This window comes from Anas platyrhynchos, chromosome 6 (assembly GCF_047663525.1).
Source record: "Anas platyrhynchos isolate ZD024472 breed Pekin duck chromosome 6, IASCAAS_PekinDuck_T2T, whole genome shotgun sequence".
NCBI classification, from domain to species: Eukaryota; Metazoa; Chordata; class Aves; order Anseriformes; family Anatidae; genus Anas; species Anas platyrhynchos.
The window spans coordinates 36,321,918-36,347,913 of NC_092592.1; the positions used below are offsets into that span (position 1 = coordinate 36,321,918).

General features: G+C 39.2%; 2 long non-coding RNA genes across 3 annotated transcripts in view; one reads left to right on the forward strand and one right to left on the reverse strand.

Moving 5' to 3' along the window:
- LOC140002756 (uncharacterized) overlaps positions 1-25,996 on the reverse strand; it is a 144,914-nt gene that overhangs the window by 53,860 nt on the left and 65,058 nt on the right. The window lies entirely within an intron of this gene.
- LOC119717389 (uncharacterized) lies at positions 6,965-9,156 on the forward strand. Its single transcript, XR_005266810.2, has 3 exons — positions 6,965-7,190; positions 7,450-7,828; positions 8,181-9,156. It is a non-coding gene; the product is annotated as an uncharacterized lncRNA (long non-coding RNA).

Sequence of the window (25,996 nt, forward strand, 5' to 3'; positions counted from 1 at the left end):
ACTGCTTCCCCCGTATTTTCTGGCTTCCCCAGAGCCTTTATCAAAGGAATTTTGGTGTATGCATCTATCACAAACAACAAAAATGAAAAATCAATGATTCCCATTGTTTCCTTGGGACAGTTTTGCAGGGCTATATTGAAGAAATGGGCTAAAAGTAGAACTGTGGCAAAAAAGGAGTGATTTCTGGTCAAAGAAAGCAAACTGCAGTGCAAAAATGATCAGTCAAGTCAGAAACCTGATAAAATATGCAAAGCTGTCTTTTCAAGATCTGTTAATGTGATTGGGTCTGGTATATGTAAGGATCTGAAAGACAGTATAGAAACACAGATATAAAGACACTTCATACCTTGCCACAGATCTCTTGAGAAATCACAGCCTTTCAGGTGGCAAGTTCAAAAGCAATTCCAAACATTAATGCCCATGTTTCTCATCTGGACCCTGTCTCCTTGTGACACAGATGGGTGAGGGTCATGAGATACATCAGGGCTGTTACTCTAGAGAAGCAACACAAGGGGCATCAGGCATCTGTCTGTCTCATTCATCCCTCCTCAGAGTAAGCACGGTAAGCACTAGCAGTACAGCCTTGTGACCTAAAAACAATTTAAGTAGTCAGGGAACACAATTCATAGGTAATAGAATTGTGCATCATCAAATGTGATTAATGAAGAACATTCTGGTCTCTCCATCAGGCTGTATAGAAGCCAATAGCTCCATGTGCTGCTGAAGCTTGCTCAGTAGGATGGCAGACATCTCAGCTGAAACCACCTGCCTGGCAGGCAATGACCAACTCACTGGGGAGGAAGAGTCCATCAGATTCTTTATCTTTTTCACCTCCATTACATGGAACATATGGTTGGAACAGCAACACATGCACACAAGCCACCGCCTCCAAGTTTTGCCTCATCACTTATGTCCTTCACCTGCTCTTGACAACCTGTCCCTACTGATGAAGCTTTCCCCAGGTTTGTTAGAAAGGTGGGTGGGGAAGTCTTTGAACAATATGGAAACATAGGCCTGGGCTTCATCTCTAAAATAGAAAATAAGAAATATATTCCCTGGTACAACTGATTAGATTTATAGAATGACCCACCTGCACCCAGAGCAAATACATAACCTGCATGAAAATTAATGTCATGTGTTCGTAATCAGATGGTTGTTTTTTTTTTTTTTTTTGTTTTGTTTTGTTTTGTTTTGTACTGGATAAACCACAAGCAAGTGTTAACTAGAAAGCTTTAATGAACCATAATGATTTGGTTGAGGGAAGAAGTCAGCAGGGGCCAGGCATGTAGCCCCAGCACACAGGTCTAACGGTTCCCACCGCTCATTTGGTTTTGTGCCACTCGGTTTTATGCACTTCTCTTCTGTTCCTCCCAGCAGCAAAAAGACATATAAAGTCAACATGCCATGCTGCATCCTGAGAGGGCAAATGTGTGAAATTCCCAGGCTCTGCACAGAGTCACTGCTGTTGACAACTCTTCCCCTTCTGCACAACAGCAGTGTGAAGCAGCTGCTGGCTGGGCGTGGTGCGTGGTCAGACAGAAAGCTGCTTTTCCTTACTCTGCCTGAAATGGTGGCACTGTGCTTGAGCCTCTAAATGAAGTCACAAGAAAATATATATTTTCTAAAATGATCTGTTTCAGTATGCCCACCTCATCAACAATTTTTTACTACTGTCTTTAGTAAAAATGAGAGATTGGCTCAATAAGGTTTTTTGTTGTTGTTTTAAAATAAGCACATATTTCCTAGAGCTGACAGAGCTGAACCTGAAAAATACGCTTTCCTTTACAGGACTAAGAGGAGGCAGGCTTGGGAAAAATATGTTCTGTATTGCATTTAGCCTAAAAAAAATACATGATGATCAAGGTAAAATCATGGATAGCTGGTTCATTTTCTTTAACTCAGACACATCTCACTTCAAGCTCTAAAGAATGCTAAAAACACATTAAGCAGAAAATTACTGAGGTAGCTAATTAAGTTTTATCAAAGAACACATCTGCAAGTATACATGCACTGGCAGCTCTTCCATCATAAGTTGGTCTTATTACAAAAAGTAGAAACCAGTCCTTGTGGGGAAAATCAGGCAGTTACTTCAAGAAGAAAATATTTATACATTATTAAAGGACTGATTTTTCAAATACCTGACGTTAATTTAATGAAGATGGAAATCATGCCTATATTCACCCATCTGTTTGATGAAGTTTTTGATGAATATTTCAAGAAGGAGAAATTGGGTTCTTTCAACACCATTAGGGAGACTTAGTCAAGAGCAGGTGCTACAGAAAATTATTTTTGTGGATTGCTACTCCCAATTTTCCCCTTAGATTCAAATAGCATGAAATAAATGCAACTTTCAGTTCACCTTGTGAAATGCCTATATCAAATATGGGTTCATTTATCCTTTGAGCCAGATGAAATCCAGGTCCCTATCTTCCTCTGCTTTTCTGAATGGCCTATGACAAATCACTTGAACTCTCTTGCCTATACCAAACAAAAAACCTGGGTCAATGGACACCAATGGAAGCATTACAGTCCAGAAGAAGTTGTGCTGGGCACATTATAATGGATTTGGAGCTCTCTGGCATCACACCACCAGCACTGAAATGCAGCTAGAGCTTTTACCTTCCAGGTACTGCCATAACCAGCACTACCTGTGCTAGACATCCACAGCATGTGTGTTCCCTGCAGGCAATGCCAAGGAAAGATCATCTGCCTTGCTTCCAACATGGGAACCTTGCCTTTCACACAGGGGTAAAAGCTGCTTGGATTAGCTTGCACTATTTTATACAAGCCATTGTTCCGAACGATACAGCCAGGATTTGCAAAACCTTTCAAAGCATATTTAAAAGGGGAATTATCTGCATTTAGCTAGCTGGAAAGTACCAGTCACTGGAATTCCTCCAAGAATTCTTTTTACAAAGTAAAATATTTGGAAAGTACATTTGCAATCAATTTAAAGGAAAGGCACATTTTATATTAAAACCCTCATACTCTGGTTAAAACACTCACTTTGACTATTATTTTCTAAAATGGAGTGTTACGAGATCCAAGCACAATATACTGTGGCTCACAGACCAGAGTTAATAAACAGGATAAGGTTTCACCAATGCAAGTTGAGATTCTACTTCTCTTTGATTCTTCCCCTTTTCATCCTGACCCATGCCACTACGACGTAAAAAGAGCATGCATCCCAGTAAATTTTGAAGATGAAAGCTAGGGCCACATTTATGAAAAACAGAAACTGAGACTGAGTTTCCCAAAAGCAGGTCTAGATCCCTAAAAAAGGGAGATGATTTCCAAAGCTGCTTATCAGACTACTCCTGGAGAACTTCTGGCACATAGCCTTTCAGAAATTTCTGACATTTTAGGTGTTTAATGCCTGTCAAATCTTACAAGTTAGTTGGAGGACACATCCCACTGAAAAGCTCCTCCCCTAAATCACACAGATATGTTTAAAAAGTACCACTCTTTAGACTTCTTGGCCTAGATCAATGCAGTGGCATGTTTCAGTGAATAAACACTGGCCAGGGCCAATGCCTGATGCAAACGTCTCATTCAGTGATGCTCATTTTGCAGGGCTGCTCTTTTCAAATGAGACCATAACTTTACCTGTTACAACAGAAGGCAGAAATCATTACTGCTACAGTTATAAATCAAAAAAAAAAAAAAAAAAAAAAAAAAAAAAAAAAGTCTTTACATATTTTTAAAAGCAAGTAAAATGAATCAGGTTGTTTATTTTAACCTTTCTTGTTTTAAATATGCTGTATTGGATCTATCTGAAGCATAAGAGGAGAAAATAAATGATGCCAGGCTTTGGCAGTGTTAAGCCTAGGTTTTATGTTTTCTAGAGTAAAATGTGCTCCATTAAACGTGCTAAGTGAAGGGACGATATAGCATTGTTATTGTAGGGGGTATTTTGATTCTTCCAAATGGCAAAGGGTAGACAAAAATAACAAGGCCTCCTTACATTACGTCTCACTTGCTTCTTGGAGGGTCTTAATGCACTTTAAAGACTGCACTTATGAGGATGACTTCACCCAGCACTGATACGTGTTGATCCCACAGGAGCCAACGCAGCCCTTATTAACTGCAGCACTGCATTTGTAAAGAGTGGAATAAGCAATAATGTATGCAGTTGAAAATGCAGTGGGAGTTGAGGTAAAGGCACTGGGGAAACTCAGCCAGAACACGGGGACTAACACCCAAGCTCTTGCAAAACATGCTTGTGGGGGTCTTTAATGACCACGAGCAGTTCTAGCAGTACAGTAGTTTTATGTTTGAGCACAGCCAGGAGCACGGCTCCATCCAACTATCAGTCGTTGTGACTCAACTAACAGTGCTGCTCACCGGGTACCAACTGCCAGAAATCCCTGCGTTTGGAGTCTGTGCTGCGCAGCCAGCCCCAAGCTTTCACTTTGTGTACTGAGACATCTCGGTCGGATTTCATCTCCACACCCCTTCAGCTACTGATGTACTTGCAAGACTGCCAGCAAGACTAAAAATTAGTTCCAGTGTGTGTGGCAAGGCACCAGACATTTCTTACATAGCAAGGGCTGAAGTCTTCCAGACTTCGTGGTGACTGAGGTATGTCTAGGTGAGTGGCACACCTAATACCCCGGGTATCCTCCTTCCTGATGTGTTTGGTTTCCACAGACACCAGACAGACAACACCTACTAGAGCCCAGCCCTCCTTGAGACAAGTCCATTTGCAGGAAAAAACTCTGTTGTTTACCACCATCTGCACCAAGACTTTAAAGCAAGCACATTGTTCAAAACAGCTTTCCAAAGTGAAATATTAAGAGGTGTAAAAAGAGCGATTTAGTTTGGCACCTGGTGCCATCTCACAGTGCTGCAAAGCCAGGTCCAGCGTGTATGAGCCCTCATATTACATCCCTGCTTTGTTCCTTTGTTCGCTGTACCAGAGCATTCCTATTAAAACTCATGCAGAATGGTGTGAGTTCATTGGTGACATGCAAAAGGACAGCAAAGCACATTGGGGCTGCTTGTTCCCTTCTCAATGCATGCATTCTCTGCCAAGCTTCTCGGAAAAGGTACGCTTGTTCTTGGCAAAGTCAGCGATGTGTATAGCCCTCCTCTGGAACACGTGCAATCAGAAATGTAGCAGATACTTGTCCTGTCTTTTTCAGTGTATCTTGCTCAGTTCTGTCTAAAAATATCCAGCATGAAAGCTTTTATCATGAGAATTGCTGCTAAAGGGTGTGGTCCCATTTAGAGGTAAGAAATAAGAATTCAGCAGATGTGAAGGAAAAGGGAGCTTAATTTGCAATTTCCATAGAACTAAAAAATCAAATCTGATCATGAGTTTCCTGCAGAGATAAATGGGGATTTGGGAAGCAAGAAATCTGCGTAGAAGACCAAGAAGAAGATACACAGAGAGGAGAGCTGTCATTATTTGGAGGTACATCAAGCTATGATCCCCTGGAGATACCCTATGAGCTGAAATCATTTGGGTGAGAGGACTTTTCCCTCCATGTTCCTATGCTCTGTTAGACCTCTCCCTTGGCAGCCTGGGGAAAGATGAGTTTGGTTTGAGGCCTGAGTCTTCAGCCCCCTCCCACTGATCACCCAAAATTTCCCAACCCCAGAAGCTGGCGATTACGGGCAGTTCAGATACAAGAACCCAAAGCTCTGTCCGTGTGGCAGGGCTGTGGGCTTGGTCCTGCCTCACCGCTGAGACCCAGATGAGCACATCTCCAGCATCGCTGCAGCCACAGCTCCCAGCAGGATTGCAGGGTGCTGGGCGATGCCCCGGGCAGTGCTTGCTGCCAAAGAGTGCTGCAGCCCAGCCAGGAGCAGCCAGACCTGTGTGCAGAGTTATGCAGCCCCCAGGCCAGCCACAGAAGCCCCAGCAAACAGCAGCGAGCAGCTCCCCAAGCCCAAGGCAAGCAGATGTCAGCTTTCAGTGCTCGTAATGTGATCCAGACCCCACCTTGTCTAGGCAAGGAGCAAGCTGAGGCAGAGCCTCAAAGAACCCAGCTGGCTTCAAGCCTGGAGAGATTAAAATGCCTGCCAGGAGCCCAGCAAATCTTGTGCTCCCAAAAACCTCCACCACGTTCCCCAGCCTCGGATTCCCGTAATGAGATTGAACACGGTGATGCATATTCAAACAACTTGCAGATTAGATCACGATAAAATGTGCATGAACTCTGCACCATTAGTGTTACTGGGTATATGGGCAGGGCTTGAGAAGACATGATGAAGCCTGAAGCTGTAGAGAACCTGAGAGTAAACTGAAATAACTTCTGTGTTGGCAGCACTGATAGATGCAGCAGATGACACCAGAAACTTTGCAAAAATATTTATCATCACCTTAGTTATTAAAACCAATGGACTTGCACTAGGGATCAGCCAGGATACTTTTGGCCCTAAAAACAGAGACAGGTAATTGGTTTCAAGGCTAGAGGAAGTGGAGAAATGAAAATCTGAGCTCAAGTTTGGTCTTTAGCACTTTAGGTCTATGTGGTGTCTCTCTCACCACAGTTTTTGCACCCAGCACAATGAGAGGTGAAACTCCAGAAGATGCAGCAGCCAGGTGAGACTGTAAATGAAAATAGCATACTTACATATTCTAGGTATGTACATATTCCCACTTGTCTGCCTCTGAAACTACATGCTGATATGCAAGAAATTCAACAGTGAAGAAACTGGCAAGGATCCCTTCTTTCTCCCTCTCTGGCATTAACAATATTTGTCTGGGATAACATACAGAAAAGTACACTTTGCCTTAAAAATGAAAAACCCCCCCAAGATGTCAAAGACTCCAATCCCCCAGGGTATTAACAGGCCCTAGGGACCCACACAACCTACAGGACATGCTTGGCATCCACGTAAGAAGCCTGTGCATACACCTGAAGAAAAACCCTAGCCTGTGCTTGGGTACCATGCCAGCCCAGGCTGACGTTCACATTCACAGCGAGCACTGACCCTGAGCTAAGCCTCAACTGGTTCAAGGGTTCACTGCAAATGTCTCACACAGCTACGTAAACGGCCTGATATGGGCAGAACCCTGGATTCAGTTTAAAAGTCTGTGGTGCTCCAAGAAAAGCAACTGATGCTTTGACAACCGTGTCTTAAATGGAACTAACAATTACCCAGGTTTGAAATTATTTTATTCCCTTTAACCAAAGAACTACTGCAGCAATGGAGATTCAGACACTTTAACAGCACAGCAGGTAAGAACAGCTATGGAATAGTGTCTCAAATTTAAACCATCACCTAATGATACTGGTTGTGGGGGTTTTGTTTGTTTGTTTTATTTTACCTGTTTATAAAAGAAGAATATTCAGTAGTGTCTCAATGTTTCAAGGAAAATTTTAAACATACTTCATCTTCTTTTTACTAATGCCTCAGTCATCAGAAATATATAACTCTACTTTTTTTCTGGTTTTCCTTTTTTTATTTTATTTTTTTATCTTCTCCAAACTGTCAAAGCAATTGGAAGCCTCATCTTTGCATGCAGACAGTGGAATGAAGAGTGATTCTGTTCTGCGGACAACAAAGCGAGCTGTTCAGGCTGACTGCCCTTTGAGAGCAGCTTGCTGCAAGATAACGTGTGAGATAAGGCATTGCACTGACTCTTTTTCCTGTTACAAGTCGATGCTTGTGCAGTGATCAACCTGCTTCTTTAAGTTAGACACGACAGAAGGAAGACGGTAACTTCTGGGAATAACAGAGAACTGGGAAAAACACACTTCTGCAAAGTTTTGATTTCCTACCACTGGTGCCCTTGAAACAGAGAAAAGTGAATTTGAGCACCTGTGACAGAGAACATGATTTTATAAGAGGCACATGTTACTTCGGAGTGCACAAGGTATGAGCCTAAGTTCGCTGCAGTGTGAATAAGGTAACAGACTGATGTATCCTTGAGCAGGTAACCCTTTATACATCATTATTGTTGAAGATAAACTGTTACACATCGAGCTGCAATGGAGAAATGATGGTCTCTGCTGGAACATGATCTCCAGTAGCACAGATGCAGCCAGTGTCTGCCTGTGCAAGAGCTTTTTCCTCACCTTGCTCCCCAGCTGAGGTTAAGCTGCCCCATCTTCCCTCCTGTTGGTGGGGAAGGTGTAGCAGAAGGAGGGGTAGGCACTGGTCTCTGCTGATACCTTTGCTAGTAGTTGGTTTCCTGGCTACATCTGTTTGAATATTTTTCTTCCCAGGAAACTGTTGAAAAAGGCATGTACACCAGGATGATGTTAATGGGACAAGAAACTACAAACCCATGCTGAGACATGAGCTACAGGTCTATGTAAAGAGTTCATCTGAGCTGGCTACCACTGAATACTTGTGTTGAGCTACATCAGATGGAAAACATCTTTTTCAAGTCTTATTTAAGTGCACTTCAGTATTTGCCTCAAGGGAAGTGGCTCTTCCGGGTATTTACATAAGGTCAGATCCTGTCACAGACCTATTTGCCTCTTGGCACAAATGTCACCATGAGTATGCCTTAAGGAAATACAGCTATAAAGAGGAAAGCTTGAGTGTTATGACTCAGCAACATAAAAGTGGTCCAATGAAAGAAGAGCTTGAAAACTATTATTAATGGATGGGAAATTATTTGGAAAAAAACATTTGATGAAGCAGAATATTTTTAGATGATTATTTTAAATGATTGCTTGGTAGGTAACTCAAGAGTGCCCACAAAGGTCAACAAGAACATTTCCACTGACCTCCAAGAGGTAGGATCAGATGGCAAATATACTGGGACTTCCAAAGAAGTACAGACTGGAAGCGAAATTTTGTGCGCACATTTTTGAACTTCCCAACCACAGCTGTTTGTAATCCATATTCAGCATAAATATTTCATCTTCAGAAGTGCTAGGCATTAAGACAGTGAGCTGAGCTCTCACAGGGTCTACTGAGGTTCATTCCTGGCACTATAGCTTGAAAATGTTTGTTTTAATCATTTAAATACATGCATAGATAGCCTTCATCAGAGTGAAAGTCTGCTCTTCCATGAACAAATGCAGATGAATTAGACTACATGAACTACATTAAACTGCATTAAACCACATAAAGAAATCATGTAACAGAAAGGTGAGCAGTCATTTTCTCCAGTGGTTAAAGGGCATCAGTTGTGTCCAGCCTTAGTAACTCCATCTGTTCATATTTTTATAAAGTTTCCAGAAAAAGTGACATTAGTGTTCCTTGTTTCAAGGTGGCTTGTTACATATTCTTTTTTACAGAATGAAGCAAATGTGGACTTTGACTTGAAAACTTTATTACTAACACTGTTTACCAATAAACTTTATTACTGAAGTGCCTTTAGAAAAGAGAAATGCCAGGCAGGTTTACCCATCACTTTTAATGTTTGTCTTGGATTTATCATACCCTAAAGCCAAGCATTCTGGGATGTTGGAGGCAAATACCCATTGAAGTCAACTCTCCTTGAAGAGTAAATCATTGCCATTCTTCCATCTCTCTTGAGATGCTCAAAAAATGTAGAAGAAATTCCAACTCAGGAAAATTTCAAGCTGTCTCAAGTTTGTGTTCCTTATTATTAACTCCCAGCCTTATACACAAGACACAAAAGTCCATGGGGCTCAGCACAGGCTAGTGTGTTCCAATACCAGGCAGCAATAGCCTCAGTCTCAGAGCAGTGAATTTGCATCAAAAATGAATTTTACCAAGCTTAGCTGAGGGTTTTAAAGTTTTCCTGAGTTTAAGTATGTGTAATGGTTAGTGAACAAAGTCCTGTTCTTATGGTAGATGTCAAGATACTATTCAAATATAAATAGAGATGGGGGAGGAAAAAATCTGAATAAGAGCCTCTTTCAGAAATGAAAAGTTGGATTTCTTCCTTTTCTTTTCCAAGTGATGCAAAGACCAATAGTAAATTGCTTAGAATTGCTGAAAATAAAAAATAAAAAAACTTTTTTTTTTTGTTTTACAAATATAAGCTATTATGAATTATATGAAATTAATCTTTATCTGCAAAATGTTGTATTTGCACAGTTCTTACAGTGCCCCTTTCTAGTTCCAGATGCAAAGTATGTGGTTGTAAATATGGGATTTCACTTGTGTGTGTTGCTACAAAGTAAAACAGCCTGAAGAGATGACACTTAAACAAATGCCAATTTGGGATACACAGGGACCAGAACGTCCTGTGACTGAAACAAATGCAAGATACAAAAGATAATTTTTTAACCAAGAGTACATGACTGTCCAATTAGGAACATCCCTTAAATCAGGCACCAGCAATTATTCTGAATGTTTTGAAACATGAATCTCTGAACAGAAATGTAAATATTGGCCTCTAATTACTTAATTAATTAAAAAAAAAAAAATTAACCTGTATCAATGTATTATTATTGGGCAAGGAAGATATTTAGATAGCATGAATTTTAATTTCACAGCAACATATTTCCATATTTCTCTCAATATATCTTTGTGCCTTCAACTACAGAACTCTTCCCCTATTATGCCATATACCATCAATTTTTTGTCTTCTTGCCTCTGTATGCTATGCACTAGCTATTTGGCTTTTTTTTTCTTTATGTACAGATACTAATTGGATTCAGAACCCAGCAAAGACCCCCAAGAACCTAAGGTCATTTGGTTTAAAAAAAAATCAGCCTTCCTAGTTTCAGCTCTTTTCTATTATCTAAATTTGCTGCATGTTTCAAATAGTAAATTACTATATATTGGGGTAATTGCTGTTTTATGTCAAACCTAGCTTGTCAGAGAAGTAAAATTTTTCTAAAAGATTTCCTGAAGATGAATTAAAGGCCTCTCTAAGATGATACAGGCTCTCAGCTCGTATCATCATTTTTTGAACACTTAGATCATCGTCTAGGTGGTCAGGAGGGCTGGTCAGTATTTAGATGGAGAGTCATGACTTGAAGGGAAATTGGGTTAGGGATACAGTAGGAGGCACTGTGAACTGAAGCAGCATTGATCTAGCGCCCTGGTAATGTGTATTGTCAAAAGGAAGCACGCTGCTGGAAAGCTTGACTGCTGGCTGGGATGGAAAACCTCATGACCACTTGGGGTGATTAATGGAAATGGAATGGAAAAATTAAAGATCTTATTCCACTTTTCACAAGAGCAGGGCTGTTAAGCTGAGTTTTGTGGCCAAATTCCAGGTAGCTACATTCAGCCTACCTAAATACTCCTAAAAGTTATATTTGAATATACTGTATTATTCTTAACTTCCTACCCTCCCCTGGTATGTAGCGTTTCTACATGCAGCTGAACAACAGCTTCATTGTATCTTTGAGCAGCACTGCGACTACATGGGGTGAAGAGTTTTCAGTTTATTTAAAGTGTTCTGAGATTCTTGAAGGTGAAACACTCTGTGTACACATAGGGTGTTTCATTCTTAATTTTAACTGAGATGGTGAAGCTTGCCCTAACTTAGTTAAAATTAAACACGATATTATTTGCACATAGTTCTCTCCCTCTTTCCTGTCTGAAGAAAATTATTGAGATTTTTCTCACATAACAGAGAAAAAATACCTTCTACTTATCCTACTTTTATGATTTTCATCTGTAATGAAATAATAGAGATAGTTTAAAAAGAAATTGTGAATTAAATTGTTGTAAAAGTAGCAGCAATATCCTATCTAGGAATATATTCCTGAACTCACTACATATCTATTTTATTTTTTAAATATCTAAGACAGAGTGATATCCTTGGATATATTCAGTGACATTGCAGCTAAAGGTAGGACTTCATTTGTTTAACATCCACAGAACACAGAGAACAGTACTTTCATAGAAACATAAAATATATCAAGTTGGAAAGGACCCACAAGGATCATAGGGTCCAATTCCTCACTCCCCACAAGACTACCTAAAAATCAAACCATGCATTTGAGAGTGTTGTCCAAACACTTCCTGAACTCCTGCAGTCTCAGTGCCATGACCACATATCCGGGGGAGCTTATTCCAGTGCCCGACCACCCCTCTCGGTGAAGAACCTTCTAATATCCAGCCTGAACCTCCCCTGGCACAGCTTCATGCCATTCCATTGGGTCCTATCACCAGTCACCAGAGAGAAGAGAGCCTTGAAAAATCACCCAATGAAAGTAATTGATAGTTAGGTTCCCAAGAGGAAATATAAAATGCTGGTCTTTAAATTAAGTTTGGGCTAAAGTTATGATGTATTTTGACTAGACTCCAAATTTTGCTAAACTTCGCTTACTCTTAGAATGTTATAATCAGAAAAGGATGAGACCTGACATATCCATACTTTCTGATTCTGGATCTATTTCCAGAGGTCACAGTAGGCTTGGAAATAGTATGATCTTTTTGAGATAACTTCATTTCAAAGCAAGCAAAAACAATGCAGTGGTTAAAAAGTTTAAAAATAGGATTACATTTTTTTGATTATTTGTTGAGGACACAAGATTTGTATCTGGAAAATCAAATCCTTTGCTGGAGTTGTTTTTTTACCTATGTTAGCCTCTTGTCATGGGGGACTAAGCTAAATCTGGCAGAGGTATGGCCATGTTGCTGGACAGAAGACTGATAATAAGGTTCATAACTGTAGGAGCCCCTGCAGAATTCATCCCGCATCCCATATCTATTGAACTACCCTTGCACCTAGGGAAGCCCCACAATATTATAGCTGTTTTTTTGATTGGACCCAAAGACCAGGTTCTTCCAAGAATGAAGAGAACTATAATTCCCCCCAAAATGGTGTCACACTTACTGGAGATACTCAGGGCTAAAAGTACAAGCGTATGCCTCACTGGTGGTTTGAGAATAACTTAATCTGCTTTGCCAACACTCAGAGGCATCAATTCACATCCATTCATTTGCATTCAGCTTCTCTGTGAATTTTATTGAATATCCATAAAAAGGAAAAAAAAAAAAATGTTGAAGATATACTGCCTCTTGTACTGGAAATCTACATAAATCTGTTTGTAATGATTTGAACGATTTGTATTATACAGCAGCCTTAGAGTTTTCTTACTATGCAGAACATCAACATGATGTGTTTTTTGTTTGTTTTGTATTGTCGTTAGTGTTGTTTTGTTTGTTTGTTTTGTAGAATTTCTGCTCTTTGTTCACAAAGTGACCCCTATGTTCCACATCCAGTCATACAACTTTTACATTTTAGGCTCCTTCTCACTTCTTGCAATTATTTCATTATCAGATAAAAACGTGAGAAGGCTTTTTCCTATATTCTGTTTTTTGCATCAGCTAGGAGTAATTGGTCTGGACTTCTCTGTAAAGAACAAAAAGGAGAGGCAAGAGTGTAAGTTGGCACAGATAAGGGAAAATAAATACAAAATACCTACTAGACCTATACACCAAATAAGCCAGGAAAAATAAACATGGAGAAAGCCACATTTATTTGGCAGGTCTCCCATGGGTTAAACGAAGTAAAATATTGAGGCATCCAACCTGCTTTGAACACTCTTATTTTAGGCATCTACATTAAAAACACCACTGTTTTCAAAGCAAGTCTGATTCACATGAATACTTTATTTTGCCTTGCTGTATATAACATAATAAATAGTGTTGCCAAAACAAAGTATGGTTTTAGCCTATTTTCCATTTTTGTGTAATTCAGGACTTACACTAAAGAGATACACCTGTTTATTTGATTTTAATTGGGAGGTCACAGCAAAACCTGTTAAACCTAGAGATGGAACTGAGCGATGTATTTAATCTGATGCCCACATCCCCTATCATCACAATTTTTCCATGCAAGAGCCAGTGATTCACATTGGGTGGATGCTCGTTTCAAAGTACCAGAAACTTTTTGACCTTAGACCTCACCTAGACCTCACCTATTTAGAAACCAAAGGCAAAAATCACATTAAAATCTCTTTGACTCACCTATGACCAATTCTTTTTTCCAAGTACAGCTGTTCTCAAGCTTCAAGATACTTTGAGTTATGAATGCTTTAGGATTCAAAAACAAGTAAATCATCACTGAAGTTTTCTCATCAGCATCTGCCCTGGTTTCTTTCTTTATGTTTTGAGGAGTGGATAGGAGTTTGTCTCTTTTGTAGGGTAAAAATACTCACTAAATCGGGAAAAATCTCTGGTTCTACTTGTACTTGCAACAGATTTCTTTCTATTACCCACATTATTGTTCTTTCCATCTCCATACTGTTGATTCCTTTCATCAGAGACAGTGGAATGCCTTTGCAAATCTGCAGCTCTGAGCTCAGATGGTTTGTATCAACTCCTGGGATCCTTCTAAAATTTTTCATGACACCATACTTCAGAAAATTAACAGATTTCACCATAAACTAGGCCATACTAATTCTCCTTTTGTGTTTTTAAAAAAGATAGGATTTTAACACAGCTTCCGTCACTGCTGTTTATTGGTTCTGGCAAAACATTCAATTGAACCTTATTTGTTCCTGGTTTGGAAAGGACCACACTGACATTTTGTTTCCTTGGAGGAGAGAGGAACAAAGAGAATCAAATAAGGATGATTAGAGGATAAAAAGAAAGTATGTTTGGAATGAGTCCACTCTTGCTGGTGTTCAGCTTGCCTCTATCTCCTACTTCTTGAGGTACGATTTGTAAAGTACCTTATCACTCTGGGGCCTCAGTTCTTATCTGACATAATGACAGCACTGAGACCAGGCATCATTTTCACCACTGATCTATTCTTCCTGAGCACAGGGAGCCACTGTGAATAGGTTCAACCAGTCAAAAATGAAGAACACATGAGAGTGCTGACCATTATCAAGACGACGGGGATGCCAGAACAAGTTTTATCTGGCAGTTGTGCTCCTTTTGAAATGTGACTGTGCAATACTTGTCAACTGAACAGAAAAATTCAGGATGTAAGCTAAGGAGACCTCATGTCAGCCCTCTCAGGATTTCTACAGCCTGCCTTTCTATGCACTACATTATTAAGTGAAATTAAACACACTGCCTTCTTTCCAGAAGGAAGGTAATTTTTCTCTGAAATTTAACATGCACTTTAAGATTTTGTATTATAAAATATTCATTTATAATATATATAAATACATTTCTAATTTGTATGTGATTCCAAAATTGTATTTACTCTCCTCATCACATCTCTTTTTGTACACAAAATATTAAAGTACGTCAACCATTTTAAAAGACAACCTTCCTAATGAAGACTAATTATTTCGGTAAAAAATAGTTGTTCATGCCCAGTATTTGCCAATTTCATGCCAAGTCATAGTAACCCACTTCAATTGAAACAGTTGATTTCCAAAACCATAACTGCTATTTTTTCCCAGTCAAATTCTGGAACATTTTTTTGTCCGCTACATTTGATCTTGCTAGCTCCTAATACTAACTTTAATATTGCCAATCAAAGCAGCTATGGGCACAATGAATGTTTCCTACAACTATCAGTCCAGTGCACAGTATATCAATCGTTTGTTCCAGCTGCACAGTAATGCTTTCATTTACTTTAATCATTTCATTGTGTTCACGTTTACCATATTTCTTCTCCTTCTCCCTCCCAGCAATTTGTGCTATTTGTTTTTCGTGATTTTTTTTTCATGCAATTTCTGTAAGCAACCCATAGAAAATGAGAGCATACGATCACTCTAAAATACAGTAATATAGTTAATTAATGTTTCACACATCCCTGTGTTGTGAAACTGTTCTTGAAATAATGGTAACCCCAAAACCAGGCCGATTCAAGAGAAACCCCCAAGGTTTCTATGCTATGAACATTTTTAATGATTTTTTTTCATATTTTAATTAAATAAGTTCAGTCTGATCCAAAGAATGAAAAGGGTTCTATTTGTCACAGGAAATTTTAAAAAGCTAACAAAGGGATTTTCAGTGGCAGGCAGCCAGCAAGGAAACTTGATCTCGGTCAGTTTTATTAAAGTAACTTTACACTTTTGACATTTGCCTTTTCCCAATAAAACTCCTTGAACACTTGCAAGGATAAGGAAGTTAATATACATAAGCACAAGGGCAGATGGGCAAAGCCCTTGCTCGTTAGCCTAATATCGGCCTTGAGTCAAAATAGAGAAGACTTGTATTAGCTGCATCGGGCAAGCAATAAATTACAACACACTTGAAGTTCATAGGCAAAGTCTGGACTTGAAGAACTAACGTCTGACAAATCAGGTCTCCCTTTACAATATGGAAACCTGACCTGCTCCAGAATATTATGATCGCTCTAATGGCTAAGCCTGGACAGAGATTACCTCCTAGAGTTTTATAAATTATTTAGATGTACTGAAACTGACAGGCTGTACATAAAAATTCTTCTACAAAAGCTTTCTCTCCAGCAGAAGCTAGAACTATGTGAATAATGACTGCAATCCAAACTTTCTCAAGTCTTTTCTGAGTTTCCTAGAAATCACATGCATGTTGTTGCATGCTGTGCTTTTCCATTTCTGAAAACATATGTCGTGCAGTGGAACTAATTCTGGAATTCTGTAGAGCTTGTGCATAATTCTGTCCAGCTTAGCAGCAGAGCACTTTGTTTGCAGCATATAAAAGAGAAAATCAGTGGAACCTTATTAAATAAAGTATTTCAGATGGTCAGAATATCATTTTGTGAAACACTTAGTAAAAACATTTAGTCGTGTTAGTAAAAAAAATGCACTGTTTAATAGGCAATTAAAAAGCATTAAGCAGCTTTTAACTTAAAGCTGACTCCTGCTGTTTTAGGTAACAAACAAGTGTTAAAATATAAAATAATTTCAGCTGCTGTTGGGAATCTTTTAGGAATCTCGCTTGATTTTTTTCCTTGTTTTTCTGTTTGTTTGTTGTTGTTGTTAACCTTTGGCCTCTAAGTTGCCCTTCAAAGTAGCTGCTGGTTGTAGTATTACTCATAGATAATAAAAACTCTTTTTGTTCATAAGATACGTATAATAAAAGGATTGTAACTGAATCTTTTTGATACCATAATTATGAAGCAATGCTGTCAGAATAACTGTAGTAATAACCTCCCCAGTAGCACTTGGGAGTGCAGTGATAAATTCTATAACACCTTCTGGAAATGAAATGCAAAGCCATGAAAATGAAGGATAAAGAAGAGTTCATTTTTTGCTTCTGACTTTTTCTAATAGGTTTTTGAAGCTCTAATATTACAATGAAGCTGTGAATGAAAAAACTGTGTTATAGTAAGAAATAAGAAAAGAAAAAAAAAATAGGAGCAGAGACTATCTTAGGGAAAGAAAGACCACAGTACTGCACTTGTGTCTGTCAACTAAAAGGATGGTTTCTCAAATAAATTATGCCACCCATTATTTGTGGATCTCCACTGAAATTTTCTGCTTTTACATATGGACCTTCAAACAACCAAATGCACTCTTTTTGAGTTAACTGCAGTCCTGCTTTCCCTCCATCAGTTTTCACTTAACACTCTCTGTTAGGATCATCATAATTCAAAAAAGGTCAGCTTTGGTAGCCCTCATCCGTTTTACATCCAGCCCATGCTCTCTTCAGAAAGTTCAAAGTATTTCCATATCTGACATGACTTATCTCACAAAAAGGTCTGCTTCCTCATCACTGCCCTTTGAGCAGTTCAGTTTAACTGCAAATTCTCACTTCATGCACCTTGTGACTGGCTCTTTTTCCAGTTTCTAAACATTGCTCTCCTGGCTTCATTCATCCCTTGGCAAGAGAAGGAAGGTAGGAGCAATCCTCTTGGAAAACAGGGCTGCACAACATGTCAGTGTGTTTGAGATCTTTTCTGCATTTTGCACCTAAAAGAGAACATGCTGCTAACGACTTTCTCAGCAGGCATCAGAAACAGAGGGGGGAAGGAAATTATAGCTGGCAGTCCTGTGGGACTGAAGACCAGTGAAGTCTGGTCTAGGCTTGGAAAAGGCTTTTTGTTCAGCAATTTGGAAGTTGTTTTCCCTTTGCAGAAACATAGAAAAACATAAGCAGAAAAATTCATTGTGGGGTTGGAGGGCAGAAAAGGAGGAAGAGAAGAGGGAAATAACAGTATATGGTTTTATTGTTTTCTTCTGTATGCCCCCTTTTCCTCTCTAGCTATGAAGAATAAAAACTTAATTTTCAAAATAACTAGTATCTGTTGTGCATCCTTGTTTAAAAAAAAAAAAAAAAAAAAAAAAAGTAATTTACTACGAAATAAGGTTTCATTTGAAAAATATTGAAAAAATCTAAAAATGTATTTTAATGCATTTGCAGGATTAACAGAATGATGCACATTTCTTCCCTAAAACATCAGAATACAGGCTATTTTTCTAAAATGTTAGAGAGGTGTGAAAACTGAGCTTAATGGCTGACTACAATGATTTTTTTCCTATATTTGCCCCTTATTGTCCCACTGGGAATTTCATACTTGTAATTGAGGGAGGAACTGGGTTCAGCATTAGCAATGTTAGTTAATGTCTTGTTATTAGATTTTTAGAATCTGCTCTTTTTCTTTTCTTTTAATGTGTTATATAATCACTACTATAATGAATGTTCAGCCAATAAAGGTGGAACAAGTTACTAACTTCTGTTACTTTTCCATGTCTGCATTTGTAACTTTCCACAATAAAAGAGTGAAAAATTGAGGAATATGTATTTATACAAACCTCAAAAATGCGGAGTCAGAAAAAAAAAAACATGCTTTTTTCTTTGCTAAATGCTGATTGTCACAGTCAAAAAAATAAAACCCTTTTGCAGCAGAAGGTAGCAGTCAGAGAAAAATAAATATACAACATGACATCAGCATTAATTTCTCTCCAAACTCCAACAACAATCATCTCTGAATGTTTTCTGAATGTTGTGAGGTTTATTTTCACAAATGCTGTCTGGCATGGTAGTTCATAAACTGATCAGCTGGCTGGATTTTTGCAGAATAGATTTCCTGCTTGTGGGAGCTATTCAGGGTGGGTCTTGAATTAAGGCATAGAGCTCCATCAGTGTTAAAATTAGAATGTATGACAGCCTCAGAGACAGTTATATATCACAAAGGCAGCACAGCTCTGCAGCAGACAGCCTTTGAACTCAGAGGGGAAAAAAAAACTACAGGGAATGAAAGCAGATGGAAATTTGTCAAAAGCTTGTAAATCACCACTTCTAATTTCTGAAGCTTCGGTACAGAAAAACTTGCATGCGGCCAGGCTGGACTCCACAACAACTCGAGTGGATTCCCCTTGCTCCTACTGTCCCCATCCCAATGGCTGCTGGTAACAATGGATCTAACGTGCAATAGCAAAAAGTCATTTTGTCTGTTTATTTTTGTTTGGCTTTGTTTTTGCTTTGTTGTTGTTGTTTTGGCACGTGACAGAGGGAAAGGAAGAGAAGTTATAGCAAAGCAATAAGGCTCATGTTGGCCATCATGCTGTGTGGGAAGGGCAAAACAGAGAAATTTCCATGCCAAGATTTCAAAAACATTGCATTTTAAGTTTTTAAATAAAATTGAATTGACTTTGTGAAAGGAGAGGTAAATGGAAACAAGGGCATTCAAGGTCCTAGCTTAGTCATCAAAGAGACCTATTTTTGAAAAGTATGAAAACATTCAGCTTGCAGTCACAAATACTGTGCAGTGAGAGGTCAGGTCACTGCACATAGATGACCAAAAAAATTGTCAACAAGAAGGAAGAGTCTGTCCTTGAAACTTCACAAGCAGCCACAGAAACCCCAAAGCCATCCTTTGAAACTCCCTTTGCATCCTATGTCTGTTTTCATAAAATAAGAAAACAAATAACCGAGGAAAGCAGAGCATGAATAGCTCTGAAGCTTCACTATGTCAAGGTGAGTGGTGTCTCCAGTACATCCTCCGCTTTAGCAACAGGCAACAGAAAATCCTGAACAGCCTGCTCCAAGCAGAATTCAGTTTTCATGTGGAGACTATGAAGTTTGACTGTTTTAACCTTCTATGATGTTTCCAAATCCTCTTATCAAACCTCTACCTTGCTAGAATAAGTTGGTTTTGACAACCGTATACAGCTGACACACACCAAAGACAACTTGTTCCCATGGGGACAGATGTGCTACAAGATTTCCCAAAGGACCATCGGCTTTCCACCAAGCTGTGCTGGCTGGTAGATCTCTTAGTGACCCCCAAGGAGATAAAACTCCCAGAAAAACATCAGCCAGACCTGCTCAGCAAGTGACAGCAAGAAGCCTTGTGGGTCTCATGCTGTTTGTTCTCCCACCAAAAATCTTTTCTCAACACCCAGTAGATTCCCCACTGAAATCTGCAAGTGTTTCTATAGTGGTGATGTTCTCTCTCTCTTTTGGGGAAGTAACCCCCAGTGCCTGCATTCTGTCACTGTTTCTATTAGCCAGGAAGCAGAGAAAGGGGAGCTGCTGGATGGAGAATTTCATGAGGAATAAATTGTCGTGACCTGCCTTCCTGGGGCACCATAGCTTTTGCTCTGACAGCCAGATGGACAAGCACATAGCAACCCCATAAAGAGACTGCCAGCACTCATTTTCATTCCCTCTACCTTCTTCCTTCCCCTCCCATGTGTTTACTGCAGGAAGGAAACGTTCAGTCCCCAGCTTTAAAATTAACCCTGGGTTACACTGGCAGTATTCTGCTTGCCCAGTGTATCTTGTAAGCACTACACTTCCATTCCTGAGTCGCATCTGTAGCTCTCCTCACCTCTATGCCTTAATATTTCAATTATTCACTGTCATTCCAAAGCACTTATTATGTTAATCCTACATCGTGTACCATAACAAGTCCAAGATATGGTTCATTACTATTGTTAGCAACAACTGTGTTTCTGAAAGTGTTAACTGCTCCTGGCTTCCTCTCCTGATGGTTAGCAGACTAGCAGGTCATTAACTGCTGGAAGTGACCATTTTTTTTAGGGATTATGTTTTAACCTTTTGAGTACATACAGTCCACACAAGTCATTCTAATGGGCATTTTCCTTTTGTCCCTCCTATCACTCTTGGATACCTCTCACAGTGGTTTTTGTATATCAAAATTCTGGGGGGGGGGGGGGTGTCTTTTTGTTTGTTGTTGATGAAGACCTATTGGAAAAGTGGAGTGAGCAGGTGTGTGGCACGGAGAATGTGTACATGGATGTTCAGCTCTCGTCATGTTAGTGTTGCTCTGTGGACATTCTAAACCAGATGCCAAACTTTTGGAGATGAGCTGTAATGGGAAGTATCTTTGTCTGGTTTTAGAGAAAGAGATCATCAGGACTTTGTTTCAACCCCTTAGGTGGAAATCACTTTCCTAGCCCCAGGTTTGGAGAAGGGCTTCCCTTTACAGACACTCAGTTACTGTGTTGGCTTCTTGGTAGGGACCAGGCACATGTCTACTGCTGGCCGGCTTTTCCCCAGCCAGTTGATAGGGAGGTGAGGAGAAAGTAGAAGGAATAAAACAGAGGTTATGGATTCCTGCACACTCTCCTCCTTTTTTTCTTTCAAATCTGAAAGAGTCCTCAGCTTCACTTGTCTTTTGGACACTCTTGGTTCCTTCTAAATGAAGACACAGAAATGCTGATGCCAGAGAAAAAGCTCTGCCAATCACAGAACCTTTCAGCAGATAACGTCCGTTGTCAACCACTGCCCATCACAGCCCTTGTGATACTTGCAGGTTTCATGTGATTGCCTGAATAATAACTCAGGCAATTTCCATTTTTAACTTCCATTATAAAAGTAAGCTTTCACAGTAGTCACTCAGAAAACTCAGCAATGTGAAGCTTATGCTACAAGTTCAGAAACTGGGGGAAAATAAAATAGCCCAAATACACATAATTTACAAGAACAACAAAAAGAATAAATAAAGAAAAATAAAACAAATCTTACAGGTTTTAAATTGCTCAAGATTTTTTCTGGTCTTACTTAGGATTTTTGAATGCTTAAGGGTGACAATTGGGATTTTGTGACACTACTGAAATTGTCACTTCATACATAGTGTGCTACTATTGTGTTTGATGCCCTTTCCATAGAATTTGCTTCACATTTATCACTTACAGCAATAGTGTTTAATCACTTGGAAGAGAAAGACATCTGGAAAATGGATACAGTACCTCTATAACAGAGGAAACTTTGTGATATTGAGTGTACATATGAGATTAACGAATTTTAAAAGATTTTAGTTAAGTGTGAGGTAAAATGAGTAACTTTGAGAAGAGAGAAGACGAATTTCTAGCAGAGCTAATTAAGTGGTTTGAAACTTCCAGAAAGTTACTAAAATCTATGGAATTACCCTTTTTACTTTTAAGCATTGATTGCACAGGAGATTTATCTGGTAACACTGGAGTTGAACTTTCTAAAATAGAACTGAAATTCACATAGAATCTACACAGAACGAAGGATCTTAAATCCAAACCTACAAGCTTGTAATCAGCTGCTCTTGGGGTAATATGACCTTCAGAAGTTTCTTCCTTTTTCAATACAATGTTTGCTATTTTACTGGTGTTTCCAGGCATGCTATATATTGCCCAGGGACATGGCCAGTCATGTTCCTCCACCCCTTGGCTAGTTCCCAAATGCAATTAGGAGAGGAATATACCAATAGGTACGTTCCCCTAACCAGACATAGAAGGGTCAGTCCAGAACATTTACCCTCAGACTCACCTCGCACATAGAAGCCAGACCTGGCTCCCTACTGCCTAGTATCTAGGGCTGTCATGTTAAAGTGGTTCTTCTGTATAATATAGCAACTTGTCAATAAGTGGGAAATGGAATAGGAAAAATTTTGTCTACCAACTATTTTTCTGCCATCCTATTAAAAAAATAAAGCTAAGACTGCACAAATAAAATAAAATAAAATAAAATAAAATAAAATAAAATAAAATAAAATAAAATAAAATAAAATAACCCTTATTACAAAAGACAGTGGGCTGCATCTGTAAGGCCAGTCCTCAGAGGGAATAACAGGTTCTCATCCCTGCTCCCAGGACTATTACTGCGTGTTGCATTAAATGGCCACCGAACAGAAAACAGAAACATTTCTTGACCTATCCAAGCTCACAACTGGGCACAGCTTCACTTAAAATGTTAGTGAACTTCGGAAAGCTTTCCACTGAATTTGTAATGACATTAATATTCATAATAAGACCCCATGGGACATTTCCATGGCTGTCTGCTGAACAGTGTTTGTATCACTGGCAGATATCCCATCAACTAGATGCAAACCTCAGCCCTGACTAGATACAGAAATCTGAAAGCACACTCAAGCACACGAGCTTTCCAATGGAGACAGGTCACACTGGACAACTTCCAGAGCCACAATTTAGGCACTTCCATGATTTCTTTCCAGCCTGATACACCTAATAAATATTTGTGCATTAGAATGCTCATGGATTCATTTTCACCTCATGACTCCTCCACGCTGATCCTTGATTTATTCACATGCAGCTCTGCTAAATGATTTGTGGAGTAACATCTCACTCATTGCAAGCTGATTAAGGCAGGAACCGTCACGTTGTTCCACGCTTGTTTTGAAGAATAGGCTGAAGGACCACTGTAAAAATATTTGCTTTTCTGATAGCCAAAGACAGCTTTCCTTTGATTAGATGTACAGTCTGGCTATGCTTGCTACACAACCTTTTCTGGGCGGACAGGGGGAACACACACATCACCATTAAAAATGCTTTATATGTCCCTCAGTGTATCACTGATTTACAGTTTTCATAATTAAAGCCAATTACCTGACATGGAGCTGAGTTCACTTCCCTGTTTAAGAGTTTATGTTTAGTTTTCTTCCTTCTCCTCCCAAGGAGTCTCTCTGAGGGAGAACCACTTGGGGGAAGAAAGGGCAGAGCTTTCCTTCAGTGCTAATCAAGACATCAGCCACCATGTAATGCTCCAGCGTTTGGGAGTGCCACGTAACGGTACTCTCAAAATACTCTTATATCTCACTGACCCTCCTCCTGGAGCCCTTTCAGACTGACACATGACAGATGACAAAAGATCCACACTGCAGACAGGGCTAGTTTGAGTGCCAACAAAACACCCAAGGGCCCACCCGATCCATCCTGCTGTGACATGCTGTCAGGCAAACTGCGAAGTCTGTCTGCTCCTCTGCATACAAACTCTGCTTCAAATATATATATATATATATTAATATTAAAACTGGACTCCATTACATGTAAGCATATTCTCTTCACAATCTTAAAGTTCATCTTCAGAACATAAGCAAGCCAGCGGTGCTGCACAGCAGGGAGATGGAAGGGGAGCTCAGCACTAAAGGACAGCACCGCACCATGCAGTGTACCCGCAGCCAAGCAGTGAGGTTACAGAAGGCTGGCCAGGACTGAGGAGTCGCATGGAAATGCTCTATTTGACAATTATTGGAGGGTCTGTGGGACTCAAATAGGTTTGCAGGGAAAAAGCATACATAGCCATAGAAGAACCAACCTGTGAGGGTTTTCAGTCAGAGATTATTAGCTATCAAAAAGCTTTTAAACAATGTCAAAAGGCTGCATTAATGCACAAGATATTTACAATTCCTTGTCTTTAACTAGGAATCCTTTCTTCACCCACAACAATTTCCACTGCTATACCACAACATGCCCAGGATGGGACCTCTGGTAAGAATGAGTATCCTTACTTGTGAACAGAAAGAGAAAAAAAAGCTGTGCAGCAGGCTCAGGTACTTAAAATGAGACTCGGGCTTAATTTACCAAAAGTAAAGTCAAGACTAGTTTGATTACAATGTGCACTTAGGCCAGAAAGAGCAAATATCCTTTTCCTAGTTTAATAAGAGAGAAAAATAAGGAAAAGTGATAATAGGGAGATGAAGCCAGACGCAAAATGAGAGAGCAATGAATTTCAAACTCTTCAGAAAAATAATAGTTGGAGCATGCTTTTGAAGGGAGTGCTAGCCTTCAAATCTTCAAATCAAGATGAAATACCCTTCCTGGAGACGTTTAGCTAAAGAGGAATTTACTGCCTTATGGAGAAATCTTACAAATCCGTAGTGTACATAAGGTCATACTATGCATACTAATACTTCCTTCAGTCTTTAAACATTATTGATCAAAAGCTTAAGTACTTGTTTAAATTATATTGATTTTAGTGAGACAGAGGTATGGCTTTACATTGAAGAGGCAAATGCTTTTATGATTTAGAATGGGCAGTATCTTTATTGCACGGGAAAAAATGTGAATTTTTAAAGTTAGCAGACTGGCGTCATAGTAAATAGTTTGAAGCTGCGTAAATCTAACAGGTTTCCATTTTTAAAATGCCCCAAAAATGCAACATTTTAATGTGAACAATTTTCTTTTAACTAACAGGTTTCTTAAAACTATTCTCTCTTAATTGATATTTTCAAGGTATCAACCACTAAGACTTAGCAAAGACAGAAAATTCTCAAATCATAGTTAGGTACGTAGCTCTCAAAGAAAGCTGTTTTTGGTGCATGGTATAACGCAGTCTTATCTCAAAGCTATTTTCTCCAAGTACTATAACTGAGGCACTACTTGTGAACATCAACCTCTTGACACAGTCAATGATTCATAGCTTTTAAACTATCCAGATTACTTTTTTTAAAGATAACACTGAAATGAATTTCTCTTGATTTATTCAACATATATCTATAGTGTTTTCTGAAAAACAATATAGTTTTCTTAAGTAGTTTTCCTAAGTGAAGTGGGAGATCAGTTATTGCACTAGTTTCTTCTGTAGCTACAAGAATAATATCTAGAAGTGCTATGCTTGGGATAGGATAAAAGTTTAAAATGTGATTTATCATTTTAGGCTCTTTGCTTTAGAAATTACCTTCAAATTGCAAGACAAGTGGTATCTGAGACAGGAACCACTAGTCACTGCCTGTTTTTGCATTTTAATTCAGATTCAAGGGTTGAATGGGAAACACAGTTTTGAAAGATACAGAGCCTCAAAACACGCACATTTAACCTGACCATGAAAGCATTATCTGATATTAGTTCCCAAATGTTTGGACTTTGTCAGTGTCTACTACCACACAACCACTTTAATTAAACTAGGGAGAGGAAAAAAAAAAAAAAAAAAAAAGTCATGTATTTTTAATGGCAAACGTTGCCATGACAGAATATTTCCACTAGTTTTACAGTGACTCACAGACTTTGTACAACGCCTGCTGAAGCCACTGAGCATGCTGCTGTTGACTTCAAGGGGCTTGTACGCACACAGTTCTGAGCAGCTTTGT